This window comes from Trichosurus vulpecula, chromosome 7, assembly GCF_011100635.1.
Source record: "Trichosurus vulpecula isolate mTriVul1 chromosome 7, mTriVul1.pri, whole genome shotgun sequence".
In the NCBI taxonomy this organism is placed as follows: domain Eukaryota; kingdom Metazoa; phylum Chordata; class Mammalia; order Diprotodontia; family Phalangeridae; genus Trichosurus; species Trichosurus vulpecula.
Window position 1 is genome coordinate 63,368,727 of NC_050579.1, and position 14,909 is coordinate 63,383,635.

Genomic DNA, 14,909 nt, shown 5'->3' on the forward strand with positions numbered 1-14,909 from the left:
TGGGGTGGGGTATCTACCTAAGCATGTGAAGACTTTCTTCAGTGGAATAGATAAATATGAAAAATGTTTTCCAATAACCTGTGAAAATGGCAGAAGCAGGTTCTGTGGAGTCCTTAGAACTTGGTTAGACATCAAAGATGCCAAGGTCTCCACTGCATCCTGAGTTATCACCAGTCATCTTGATGTTTGACTTGCTACTGGACCCCAGTGACTCTGGAAAAAAGGGTGAGGCTGACAACTTCATGTTACTCGATCTCACTGAAGTCCAATTTATGCATGAGTCAAAAGACATCACCTATGACGTTTTACCTACTTCAAAGACCTGTGGCAATAGGCAAGAAACAATGAAGCAGGTGCAAATTCACTTGGATCTGTAGTTACAACCCAGCACATGGGTGGCCCAGGCCATAGAGTCATCTCATTAGGCTGAAGCAGCAGCGGGATTTGGCAGCCCCATGGATGTCTGAGCAGCCTTTTTAAAAGACCACACTGCTCACCTCCTGGAGCTAGAAAAGGTGCCTAAAATTGTCTGCTTCATCACACCTAATCCTGTCCTGCTTACTGTGACAGGCAGGGATCCTACTTGTGGTCAAAATCCAAAAGAATGTCCAAAAAATTTTGTGAAGATGATTCCACTCACCATTGGTACATGAAATGTGTGCATACTTATGGACAACATGAAATCTAGTAGACATGAAAGACAAACAACTCTTGTTGCTAGAGAACTCAGCAGGTATTGCATCCAAATAACAGTCCTGAATGAAACAAGGCTGACAAATAAAGGCCAGCTTACTGAAGCTTACTGGAGCTGGACACATGTTTTTCTCGAGTGGCCACAGTGATGGGGAATGTAGTGAAACTGGCATAGGTTTCACAATCAAAACTAACCTAATCTACAAGCTTGTATGCCTCCCAAAAGGAGTGAATGACAGATCATGACAATGCTATTGCCACTTGCAGGAAAGTGCCATGCCACCATCATCAGTGTGTATGCTCCCACCATAACAAACCCTGATTAAGGTCAAAGAAAAAAAATTGTGGGGGATTAAAAAAATTTTAATTTAATATTTTTAATTTAATATTTTATTTTCCCCCAATTACATGTAAAAACAATTTTCAATATTCTTTTTAAAAACTGGATTCCAAATTCTCTCCTTCCCTCTCTACCCTCCTCACTGAGAAGGTATAGGTTATACATGTGTAATCACGCAAAACATATTTTCATATTAATCAGGTTATAAAAGAAAACATAGACCAAAATAAAGACCCCAGAAAAATAAAGTAAAAAAGTATGTTTCAATCTGTATTCAGATTCCATCAGTTCTTTCTCTGGGGTAGATAACATTTTTCATGATAAGTCCTTCAGAGTTCTCTTGGATCATTGTATTGCTTGGAATAGCTGAGTTGATCATCTTTAAATATTGCTGTTACTGTGTACAAGGTTCTCCTGATTCTATTCATTTCATTTTGCATCAGTTCATGTAAGTCTCTCATTATTCTTTATATCACAATAGTATTCCATCACAATCATATACCACAAATTGTTCAGCCACTCCCCAATTGATGGGCATCCCCTCAATTTCCTTCAGTCTTTGCCACCAGAAAAGAGCTGCTATAAATATTTAGGAATAGTTCTAAATTTCTCTATATAATGGTTGAATCAGTTTGCAACTCCACCAATGGTGGATTAGTGTCTCAATTTTTCCACATCCCCTCCAACATTTATCATTTTCCTTTTCTGTCTTCTTCAGCAATCTAATAGGTATGAGGTAGTATCTCAGTATTGTTTTAATTTTCATTTCTCCAATCAATAGTGATTTAGAAATTTTTTCATATGGCTATAGATAGCTTCGACTATTTCATCTGAAAACTGACTGTTCATATATTTAATCATTTGTCAATTGCGGAATGGCACTTATTTTTTTTTATAAATTTGACTCATTTCTCTATGTATTTGAGAGATGAGGCTTTTATCAGAGAAACTTGCTTCAAAATTTTTTTACAGTTGTGATTGCTAACTAGATTTCCCTCCATCCTATTTCCCCCATGTTTATTCTATTCTTTCTCTCCTTTCATCCTGTTCCTCCTCAAAAGTGTTTTGCTTCTATTGTCTCCCCCAACCCACCCTCCTTTCTATAAGCAATCCCCTTCTCTTTTTTAAAAAAAATTTGGAAGGGGGAAGGCAGGGCAATTGGGGTTAAGTGACTTGCCCAAGGTCACACAGCTAGTAAGTGTGTCACATGTCTGAGGCCAGATTTGAACTCTGGTCCTCCTGACTCCAGGGCTAGGTGATTTATTCACTGTGCCATTTAGCTGCCCCACAACCCCTTTCTCTTGTCCCCTTCCACTCCTACTTTCCTAGGGTTAGGAATTATAGATTTCTAAACCCAATTGAGTGTGGATATTATTTCCTTTTTGAGCCAATTCCAATGAGAGTAAGGTTCAAGAGTTCCCTGCCCCCTCCCCCATCATCCCCTCCACCTTAATAGCTCTTTATTGCCTCTTTTATATGAGATAATTTATCCTATTCTACTCCTTCCTTTCCCTTTCTCCCAGTGTATTCCTCTTCCTCACCTCTTAATTTTATTTTTAAACATATCGTCCCATAATATTCAACTCACACTTGTCTCCTCTGCCTATATATACTCCTTCTAACTGCCCCAAATAATGTGAGTTCTTATAAATTACAAGTATCATCTTCCCATGTAGAAATATAAACACTTTAAACTTATTAAGTCTCTTATGATTTCCCTTTCCTGTCTACATTTTTATGATTCTCTTGAGTCTTCTATTTGGAAATCAAATTTTCTATTCAGCTCTGACCTTATCATCAAGAATGCTTGAAGGTCCTCTATTTCATTGAATATCCATTTTCCCCCTGAAGGATTATATTCAGATTTTTCTTTGAGGGGCAGGGGTGTAGGTGATTCTTGGTTGCAATCCTAGTTCCTTTGTCATTGAGAATAATACATTCCAAGTCCTCTGGTCCTTTAATATAGAAGCTGCTAACTCTTGTGTTATCCTGACTGTGGCTCCGTGATAATTAAATTATTTTTGGCTGGTTGCAATATATTCTCCTTAACCTGGGAACTCTGGAATTTGGATATAATATTCCTGGAATTTTTCATTTTGGGATCTCATTAGGAGGTGATTGGCAGATTCTTTCAATTCCTATTTTACCCTCTGGTTCTAGAATATGGGGGCAGTCTTCCTTGATAATTTCTTGAGAGATAATGTTTAGGCTCTTTTTTCTATCATGGTTTTCAGGAATTTTTAAATGATCTTTCCAGGATCTGTTTTCTAGGTCAGTTGCTTTTCTTATACGATGTTTCACATTGTCTTCTATTTTTCTTTCTTTTGGTTTTATTTTAGTTTCTTGATGTCTCATAGAGTCGTTAGCTTCCACTTGCTCAATTTTATTTTTTTTTGTTGTTTTTTTTGGGGGGGGTGGTCAGGGCAATTGAGGTTAAGTGACTTGCCCAAGGTCATACAGCTAGTAAATGTGTCAAGTGTCTGAGGCCAGATTTGAACTCAGGTTCTCCTGACTCCAGGGTCGGTGCTCTACTCTCTGCACCACCTAGCTGCCTTGCAATTTTAATTTTTAAGGAATCATTTTCTTCATTGAGGTTCTATGCCTCCTTTTCCATTGCCCAATTCTATTTTTTTTAATGAGCTCTTCTCTTCTGTGAATGTTTGTATATCTTTTTTTCCCTTTGGCCAATTCTGCTTTTCAAGACATTCTTCTTCTCATTCGATTTTTGTACCTCTTTTACCATTTGACCTATTCTGTTTTTTAAGGTGTTATTTTCTTCAGTATTTTTAATGTTTCCTTTACCAGGCTACTGACTCTTTTTTCTGTGATTTTCTTACATCACTCTCAATTCTCTTCCTATTTTTTCCTCCACGTCTTTTACTTGATTTTTAAAAATCCTTTTTGAGCTCTTTCATGGCCTGAGAACAATTCATATTTTTCTTAGAGGCTTTGGATGTAGGGATTTTGACTTTACTGTCATTTTATGAGTATGTGTTATGATCTTACTTGTCAACATAGTAACTTTCTATGGTCAGAATTTTTCTCTGTTATTTGCTCATTTTCCCAGTTTATTTCTTGATTTTTAGCTCTTTGCTAAAGTGGGGCTCTGCTTTCAAGGTGGAGGGAACATTGTCCCCAGCTTCAAGGGTTTTGTGCAGCTGTTTTCAGAGGTACTTCTAGGGACCTGTCAGTTTTCAGTTTTTCCAAAATGGTAATATCTAAGGAGAGGTGTATTTATTGCTCTCTTGGCTTGTCTCTGGTGTGTGAGTGACCACAAATACTCTTTTCTGCCATGGAACTGTGATAAGGATCCCTGTTCCACTGTGGCCACAAGCTCTGATGTGCTAATACTCCTCCTCACACTAGGACTGCCACCCAGACTGTAACCTGGATCTGAATATGGGCAAAGCAACAGAGTCCTACTCCAGTGCTAGCAAAGAGACCACTGTAATGTTCTTCTGACCAGTTGTTCAACCACCTTACTATCTGTGGTCCAAGACCTGGAAGCAACCACTGCAGCTGCTGATTCATTCACTCCCAAATCCTGCTCCGAGTTTTCTGGGGCATGGTTTAAACTGGACAGCATTCCACTCTCATCCTGGTGTGACAGATCTTTCTTGCCAAACTTTTAAGTTGTTTTGGGCTGGAAAATTGTTTCACCTTGTCTTTTGTGGGTTCTGTCACTCCAGGATTTGTTTTAGGAAATTATTTAAAGGTCTTTGGAGGGGTTTGGGGGAGAGCTCAGGTAAGTCCCTGCCTTCTCTCTGCCTTCTTGGCTCTGCACCCCAAAGAAAAAATTTACAAAGACCTGGAGATCCTCATAATCAATATGCCAAAAAAGGACAAGCTTGTAATTCTGGGTGACTTTAACACTAGAGTAGGCACAGACTAACAGACATGGCAAATAGTCCTTGGGAGCCAGTGTGGCTTCAGCAAAGGCTGAGGAATGGTTGATATGTTGTTTATTGACTGACAACTCCAGGAGAAATGCCAGGAGAAGAACAGAGGTCGGTCTGTACAGAACACTCATCGATTTGACCAAGGACTTTGATACTGTCAGTCATGAGGGCTTGTGGAAGATCATGGCAAAATCTGGTTGTCACAGAAATTCATCAGTATTATACATCAGTCAACTGTGTGTTATTATGCACTCAATGGATCAATTCTCTGCCACTTGTACTAATTTTGGACTAACCCTTAACACCAAGAGAACAGGTCCTCCACCAGCTAGCACCACATCATCCATATGTGGAACCATCGATTTCAGCAAATGAACACTTTCCAGGTCTCTCTGAAGAACTTGGACTCAATTGTGAAACATGGGAGACACTGGCACAGGACCACCCAGCATGGTGTACCCTCATCAGAGAAGGCATTCTGCTCTATGAGCAAAGTATATTTGAAGTAGTTCAAAAGAAACATGAGATGAGCAAATTTAGAGATACCTCGACTCCAAATGTTCATATGGACTGTTTGTACACACCCTGTGGTAGAGCCTTCTGAACTCATAGTGTTCTGATCAGTCGCAGTTGGACACACTTTACCTTGATCCCAACATAGTGATGTCATTTTGTTCCTCTTAGAGAATGAAGGACAACAGCCAACCAACCAGTCAGTAGAGACTTTTCTTCTCTCAGATTTTTCATGTAGAAATTTTCTTGCACTTCTATAAATGTGAATCTTAATTCCTCTGATCCTTAGACGATACTTCTTTTCTCATCAACATGATGTTCTCTCCACTCACAGTGAACCCTTCTCCCATAGGAATACCTTGGCATTTCTTTCTTTCCCGGAACAATAGAACTCATAAGCATCAGATTTGGAATCTAGGAAAAAATGTGTCATGAGATTCACAGTAGTATCTCCTCTTGGTTTCGACAATCTTATTTGCATTCAAAGACATCAGCTTGGTCTCTGAGCTTAGTGGAAACAAATATATCCAGAACTGGCAGTACTATAAGAAAGGATGCTAGGAAATGTACCCATCCAAGTTAAGGTAAAGAAGGGTTTAAGAACTTGAAAAAATTGTGCCCAATTCTCTAGTGTACTATGAATACTGTATTCAATGGAAAGTGTGTAATGAGCGGTGTTAAATGGTTTATGAAGAGATAGATGGTTACTCATCACCAGTCTATGCAGCAGCACCCCTAAATGTGGATGAGGCAATTTCTCTTTGATGAAATGGTAGGGGATCTAGTGCTTTAAGAGAAAAAGAAAACCCAGCTTATGGGAAATTCCCCTTTAAAGAATCACAGAATTTTGATGACATTGAGCCTAATATAGAATGGTAAATGGTCATCTACTTTGAGCCTAATATAGAATGGTAAATGGTCATCTACTTAAAATCGTCCAATGCAGACCATTCTACATATGCACTTGTGGATAGCTCTAATTATATGATGATGTTGATATAACGTATGATATTAAACAATAATATAATGATAATAATTACCTTTTATATGTCATTTTAAGACTTTCAAAGTGATATACATATATTGATCCTGGTAACAACTATGGGAGCTAGGTACTACTATTACTATCCTCATTTTACAGGTGAGGAAACTGAGGCATATAGCGATTAAATGACTTGCCCAGAGTAATACAGCTAGTAAGTATCTGTGGCTGGATTTGAATTCAAGTTTTCCTGAATCCAGGCCCATTGCTCAATCCACTGAATCAACTGGCTGCCTACATGGAAGGTTTTTATTTTTATTTTTTAAATTTTGACATTGAGTAATTAGCAGCTTCCGTCCTTTGCTGCTAGTTGTGCCCACTGGAACCATACAGAATCATTCTAATTCTTTTCTCCATGTGTTGTTGCTGTTCAGCTGTTTCATTTGTATTTGACTCTTCATGACCGGCATTTGGGGTTTTCTTGGCAAAGATACTGGAGTGGTTTGCCACTTCCTTTTCCATCTGATTTTCCCAATGAGAAAACTGAGGCAAACAGGGTTAAGTGACTTGCCCAGGGTCATACAGTTAACAAGTATCTGAGGCCAGCTTTGAACACAGGAAGATAAGTCTTCCTGACTTGGCACTCTATTCACTGTGCCATCTCATTGCACAACAGCTCATTAAATATTTGAAAATCTTTAGCTTGTCCTCTCTGAGCCTTCTCTTCTGCAGGGAGAAGAATTATTCTTTTAATCAATGGACTCAAGGACCTTTGCTTTCTCTATCTCAGGTTCCCAGCAGTGCCAGGCACATAGTAGGCATTTAAAAATTCTTGTCCATTGCTTGGTTCTATCCATGAACCATCTTTTGCATCCATCCCCTGATTTCTTTTCCCAAAGCTAATGTCATTCTAGTTCGGACCCTTTATTTCCTCTACTCTGAATTTCTGCTGTGGTCTTTTAACAATGTTTCACATCTCCAATCTTTTCCTGTCCCAGTCATCCCTCTTACCGCTAAATTATTTGTCACAATTTACAGATCTAGCCATTCTCTTGCCAGGTCAAAACTCCACAATAATTCCTAATGGGCTATAAACATTTATTCCCAAGTCCATCACCTCCCATAAAGGGCACCCATGATTTAGTTCTATTCATTCTCCCAACTTTATTTCTTCCTGCCTTCTTTCACATCTCTATGTACCAAACCCAAATATTCACTGTTTGAGTTCATCTTTTCCTTTCTTTCTTCTGTGCTATTGTTCTCATCTGTTTACCCCAAATCTGCCCCAATCATGGTCTTTACCTGCTCAGATGCTATCCATCCTTCAGGGTCTAAGTCACATGCAAATATCTTCATGAAACTTTCATTGGGCTCTTAATCCTTCCATCAGAAATTCTCTCTTCTTCCTTTGAACTCTCATATTCCTTTATATGTTTATTTCCTTATTTTCCATAGTCTCATTTGGATTTTGGTTATATGTCCTTTTTTACCCCTATTGATACCACTCTGTGATGTGGCATCATGCAGTGGAAATGACCTCGGATTCTTAATCACTGTTATGAAGTTTCCAGGAGAGCATAAACCCTGGAAGTTCCAATGAATCCAGAAAAGCTTCAAGTCATATGTGTGTGTGTGTGTGTGTGTGTAAGAATTGCCCATTAGTTTCCTGTGAACCAAACAAAGCTAAGCTCATAAAGACTCACAATTGGGTTGGCCACAGAATGATAATTTTTTTTTTGGCCACAGTATCTCTCAAAGTTGGTCCAGCTGCTAATAACTTCTTCCTTGAAATCACCTAATAATTACTTTCTATATATTAATGCAAGTCAATGTGGTTTACACAGATTAAGATAGGGATCACCCTCATTCAGTTTTCTCTTTATGTCCCCAGTAGCTAGCAGAGTTCTTGGCATAGAACAGATGCTTAGCGAATGCATACTAGTTGACTGATAAAAAGACCAAAATCTTTATTAACAGAAGTCTAACTCATAGGAACAAAGTCATAGATCTTTGGACTATTGAGGTAAGTATCCCTGTTACTAGATTATAAACTCCTTGAAGGTAGGGGATTCATCTTCATTATTTTTGTAATTTCTTTAGGCACTTCTGTGCCAAGTGATTTGCAGAAGGTAGGTGCTCTATAAATGTATGTGCAACCTACTTACTAAATTTAGAATGATAGAATGTTAGAAATGAAAGGGACCTGTTTCGCTACTTATTACCATTTTGATTTTGGAAGGGGAAACCACTGACTGTATCTGGGCCCTATTTTCCTTATGTATAAAAATGAAAAGTTTAGTTTAGATGGTCTATAAGGTTACTTACACTTGTGATCCTATGATTTTATAATGCTGTGACCTTAAAGATCATTTAGCGTCTCTCACTGAAAAATATTTCCTGGCATATGAAGTAAAATGGAGTTCTTCTTTCCAAATATAAACTCTTCTCTCTTCTCCTCTCCTCTCCTCCCCTCCCCTCCCCTTCCCTCTCTTTCTGTCTTCTCTTCTCTTCATTTCCTTTCTCTCTCTCTCTCTCTCTCTCTCTCTCTCTCTCTCTCTCTCTCTCTCTCAGTCTCTCTGTCTCTCTCTCTCTCATCTCTCCTCTGCATATATTGTCACCTTTTATGGGAAGCCACAGAGAAATTCAGTACCCAGTCTGTGAAAACAACAACAGTATTATAAGCCTGGAGGTTCATTCTTTAATAATTAAATCTCTGTATCAACCAAGTGTTTCTGGTCAAAAATTTCAAAGAAAAGTGAGAACCTTGTCTTGGAGACCATAGACCTGATTTCATATACCATAGTTCATTGGTATGTTGAATTTTTGAGGTGCTTTGTAATGGCAAGAAAGTGGAACTTTTTGTTGTCTTTTGTTTTAGAGTCCTTCTCAGCACTAAGGCAATGAAGTGCCTTTGAGTCTTGCCTTTGCTTCAGTCAAGAGTCTTTGATGACCTGCTGAAGTCACAAGAAAGGCCCAGGCCTACACCCTTTACTTACTAAGTGCTAAGCCCAGGCATATACCCTTTTACTGATTGGGTGTGGAGCCCTCAGTGCCCTAAAGAGTGTATATATACTCTGAGGTTAGCATTTTGCTACGGGGGTCACTCATTGGAAGAGAGTTGCTGTGACTTTGCCAGAGGAGACTCTGGGTAGGCATTAAAGAGCTCCCTGGCTTTGAAAACCCAGATGTTGGTGCTTCTGTCTCTGGTAACTGTGTATGTATTGCTATGGTCAAACAGATAGAAGCCTGTCTGTTGATTTGTGTTATTTTGCTCTGTTTATAATTTATGCTTGTAATTTTTGTTTGTATTTGCTCCGAAGTTCAAGGTGCTGACTTTTTCCTCTGAACTAAGTGAATGATATATATATATGTTTGATTGAAGTGAGATTGTAAACCCCTTTAAGTTGTTTTCCTTAGAAAATCAGATCAAAGAACCTGTGCTAGCAGCCCTCCTGTGTGCTGGTGTTATTAGTCTAACACAGCCACAGTAGCTGCAAGTAACATTGTTGTTACATGCTTCGCTACTCAGCTCCACCTAAAATCATTGTGCAAGTATAAGTTTTTAGCTTCAAGAGGGCAGAAATTGACTGTGTATAACTTGGTTTAAATAGCACCAGTCTAGGACCATCTAATGTAGTCATTGAAAGCTTTTCAGAAATAATCATGTTGGTGCATTGGGAGGTTAGGGAGAAGATGGAGACCAATAGAAAATATATGAATCGATTTTTCCCAAGCTCCATAGTTCCTGGTGGAAACAGAGCTCAATCCTTTTGCTTTATCCTTTTACCTTTGTCTTAGTTCCTGCTCGAGATGCTTATATTCTTCTTAAAACTAATCATTTACAAAATCTGAAACTGAAGGCAATTTCCATCCTCTGAGCCAATTTTAATCTTGGAGTGTCTTTATCCTGCATGTTATTTCTATGCATGCAGAAGGACAGCTATAATAAATGCCAGGAAGTCAGGACACAAGCTTTTGAGCTCCTTGATGGAGTAAGATAATATGGAGAATGATGGAAGTTTCCAAGAAAGGTCATAGGTGCTTCCTGAAGGAGAATTTATTTTTACATTATGAGAATTTTCTTGATATTTTAATTTTTATATTATGTTAATTTCAGAAAATATCCCTCCTCTTCCAGTAGGCTGTGAACTTTCCCTTATAAAAAAAAGTTTAGCAAAACTAACCAGTATATTAATGGAGTCTGATAGTGCATACAATGTCACATACTCAGGACAGGGATGCATTTTTTCAATCTTTTCTTTGGGGCCAAGCTTTTTCATAATTACTGTATTCAGTTTCATTTAATTTTTTTATTATTCTTTTCCATATACATTGTTGCAGCCATTATACATATTGTTTTCCTGGTTTTTCTTGCTTCACTTTTCATCAGTTCATATAAGCTGATGAAGTATTTCAAAAATATATTAAGAAAAAAATACATAGAAGCCAACTAATGCATTTCTTCAAAGAAACTAAAAAGGTTTTTTTTTTGGACCAAAAAAGTGACATGGAAGGAAATTCAATACAACAAGAAATTGTTGAGACATCACTAAATCCTTATTTTTGTCAAAATGGCCCCAGAAATCTTAATTTCCTGGCATAAAGAGCATGTGTGTCAGAGAGGTAAGACTGAAGGAAACCCACATATGTTCAGATACTTGCTCCACTGGCTTTAGGGTAAACTGGGCAGTTCCCAGACACCTTGATTTATGAACTAATTAATGGTACACAACAAAAATACTTATAGAAATGCTCCCCCCCATCCTAAGCTCACCCCCTCCCAAATAGCAGGAAAATGGGTTTTGCATGTTAGAAAATTAAATTCAATATATATTTATGAGGCCATTCAAAATGTGAAGTCCTTTACTACTAAGTCTCCAGTAAGCAGAAATGTCCATGTATCAAAACCTAATTGTGCCACAGTCTCAGGCTTGGGGAATAAATTAAGTCTTAAGCTGCAAAAGACATTGGGCATTCATTTTAAGGCTTATTATAGCTATGATGATATGGGCATTAATAAATCCAACAAGAAAGGTAAAAAAAATAAGGCCAAGTGACAAATAAGATATACCTATTGGCTTTCTTCGGCAAAATGTTGCTTGTTGACCATTCATTAAAGGCACAGGAATATTTATATATTGTCATCTAGGGATTCCACTGTTCCAGGTTCAAATACATTCTCAGGAAGGAGGAAATTCTCCCTCCTTATTCCTCTACCCTCCCATAACCTTTCTAAAAGAAGTTCTAGTCTCCTCAACAGACATGAAGGAAGAAACTGATGGCAGTAAGACTGTGAAGAGTTGCTTGCTCTGCCTAAAAAAATAGATAACTTTCTAATACAGGGGTATCTTGGACCCAGAAATAGAATTTTGCAGGGAATGTGGTGAGTAGTCTATGAATGTGGGTGGGAAAAGTGCATCTTTATTTTAATATAACTGGTTTCCTTTGTGATCCTAGAGATGTTCTTTTATAGATTTAAAAGCAGTCTTCTGAGAAGGGGTCATGTGCTTCACCAGACTACCAAAGAGATGTGAAAAACAAAACAAGTTAACAACCCCCATGTTAGAGGCATAGATAACAGGGGTGATGAGTGCTGAGATATGGGAAGCGCCAAGATCATTCAGCCAAAATCTAGACAGAGTAGAGAAGTGCAGATAACAGATAAATAGAGGCACTAAGGCAGTCAATGCACTTAGTCCATTACTGAGGTCTCAGATAATGAACTATATAAGTGAGACTCAGAGAGAGTAACCTAGCAGAATTGGTTAAGTCAGAAACAAAAAGGGTGGATGGGGAACTTGGAGATAGTCATAACCAAGAGGTTTAGAAAGGCCCTAATGTACAAGTCAATGGGGTCATAATATCTAAAGGATTTGTGCAGATCCTTTTCTGACTTCAGTGATCACACAGACTCCACTTAGGGGCATAAGGGAAAAGGGTGTGTAATTCTTTCAGTCTGAATGCAGAAGATTTTCTGTTGCTAATTTAATATGATCTATCATTAAGGTTTTGCTCTGATGTTTCATCATGGTGTGCTGGGGACCCTAGGGTTCTCAAAGGCTATGTCAGTAGAGTCCAAAGTCTGTCAGGTTCTGTCAAGATGGGAAGGCCTCCACCATGGGCCTGATCATGTAGTGTGCATATGAAGACCAGCATGTTGAATTTGCCTACTCACCACGAGTTTGGCTGCCAGGTGATAGGTAACTTGTATTGGCCTTGGCAACTCACGCAGATGATCTATATACACATGTGCTGGCTGGGGGATGGAGTACCTGTGCTGGAGGGAAAGATAAAAAGGGGAGGGAAAGGGTGCATGCAATTTCAAGACACATTGATTTATGAACTAATTAATGGTATACAACAAAACAGTTATAAAAATACCTCCCCTATCCCTGTGCTGAACTTTCCCTGTCCTGAACAGGAAAAAAAATTGTTTTGCATATTAGAAAATTAAGTTCAATATATCATAGATGCTTGAAGTATAGAAATATTTCTTCTAATGCTGAAACTGACCTTGGAGGTTCAAATATCTTCATTTTACAGATGAGGGGATTGAGGCCCATAGAGATGAAGTAGCAGGTTCAAAATCACAGCTGCAGAACTAGGACAAGAACCCATATTTTCTCACTCTCATTATAGGGGTCATTCCACAGTAACGTCAAAGAACAAAGGTCACATAATCAAGTTTGTTCTGACCAGAACCATGATTTCATTATTGTAGGGGACTCTTAGGGCAGCAGCTCCTTCCATCAATGCAAATTAGTGTTTGCTGTCCAACTTCAGATTTAAGAGAGTTATCTGAGGGTACTGAGAGATTAAAGGACTAGTCATGGTTCTCACAATAAGTATGTGTCAGAAAAAGGATTCAAAGACAGGACTCTAAAGCAGGCTTTCTACATACTATTCAATGCTGTCCCTCTATAATTTTCTTCTTCATGTTACATAGTCTGGCCTAGTTTCAACTAGGAATTTATGGATTATATTGTCCATTTATATTCCTATCACAAGTTGATGCAATAATGAGGTATAGACTTACTTTCTAGTGTGGAAAAGGGTGTAAATTCATTAGAATCAGGGGCTGAGTTAAATTTTCATCACAGACCCTAAAGAACTACTACAACAGCCCATGGACATACAATAAATACTTTTTAACTGACTGACAGTTTGTCAATGTAGAATACTTTTGAATCATGGCAAAGATCTAAGAACCCTACTGGAAAATCAGCTTGAGTTTCTTTGAGCCCATGCCTCTGGCCTCATATCAGGTCATTCTTATAGGTGAGAGTAAAAAAAAATTACCTGACTGTCAAAGCCTTCTCATGTTTCTCTGAATTTCTTATATTCAACTATAGTAGTTGTAGCTGAAGAAATGAAAAGGAATGGCATACTTTCTGCAGGAAAAAGGCCTATTAAGGACTCAAAAACTTGGGCTTGGGGTGCTAAAGACTTTGAAGATGATTCTAGGGTCATAATAACTACCATTTTCATTCTAATATTTAGTGTCAAGTTACCTTACCAAAGTATGTGTTTGGGAGGACAACAGAGGCACTGTTTAACCACTAAGAGAGGCTTTGGGGGATTGAAATTCTAGGAATAAGGGTAAAAAAGACTAGAAAATACAATAATTTCAAAGTGGATACTCATTTATATTCTAAGTTATATCATAGATCATTTAAAATGTTTCCTGGCCAAACAGTTGAGGTTGCTATTTCCCTCCCCCAATACTATTCTACCGAGAGTTTAATCTCTTTGTACTCTTAACTGGCCAGACTCCATCTGGAGCAAGAAGCCCATTTTTGCAGTGTAATATTTTAAGAGTGATATTGGCAATCCAGAGAGAAGTTCATTAGAATAATGGAGGCTCTTGAAAATGATCTCTTAGGAAGAATGGTTAAAACAATTGAGGGTTTATATCCTAGAGCAGAGAAGAGTGATGAGGAGCATTACATATGTAGCAGGCTAGAATTATGGAGGATAGCTACACCCCTGACAAGGGGCCTTCTTTTCCTATATTTTAAGCCATGGTCCATAAATCCAAAATCCATTTTCAGTTGCCATCTTCCTAAATAACAGTTTGCTACCCAAAGCTCCCTTATTCTTTAGAAGCTCATGCCTTCAATCAGCAGGAGTAATAAAAATACCTCTTAGCCAGGGATGGAGTACATATAACAAGGGCTGGTTAAAATATGTATTTAGTTGGAGTCTCACAAATCTAATCTAAATGCCTCTAAACTGAAAATTAAGTGGGGGAACTCTCCACAGTGTATAGATTGCTGCATATATGTAGGTAATATAAGGTGGAAAAATATCAATAGACACAATCAGTAGTTTGAAAGAGACAAAAAAATCCAAGAAAGGAATCAGCAATAAAATCTATGGGCTCAAGATGTCAATACACAAATGTACAAATGATGTATGGATAACAATCAAGGTGTACTAGGAAACCTAATGTATAAAGGGAAATTTGACTTCTTTTGTATCA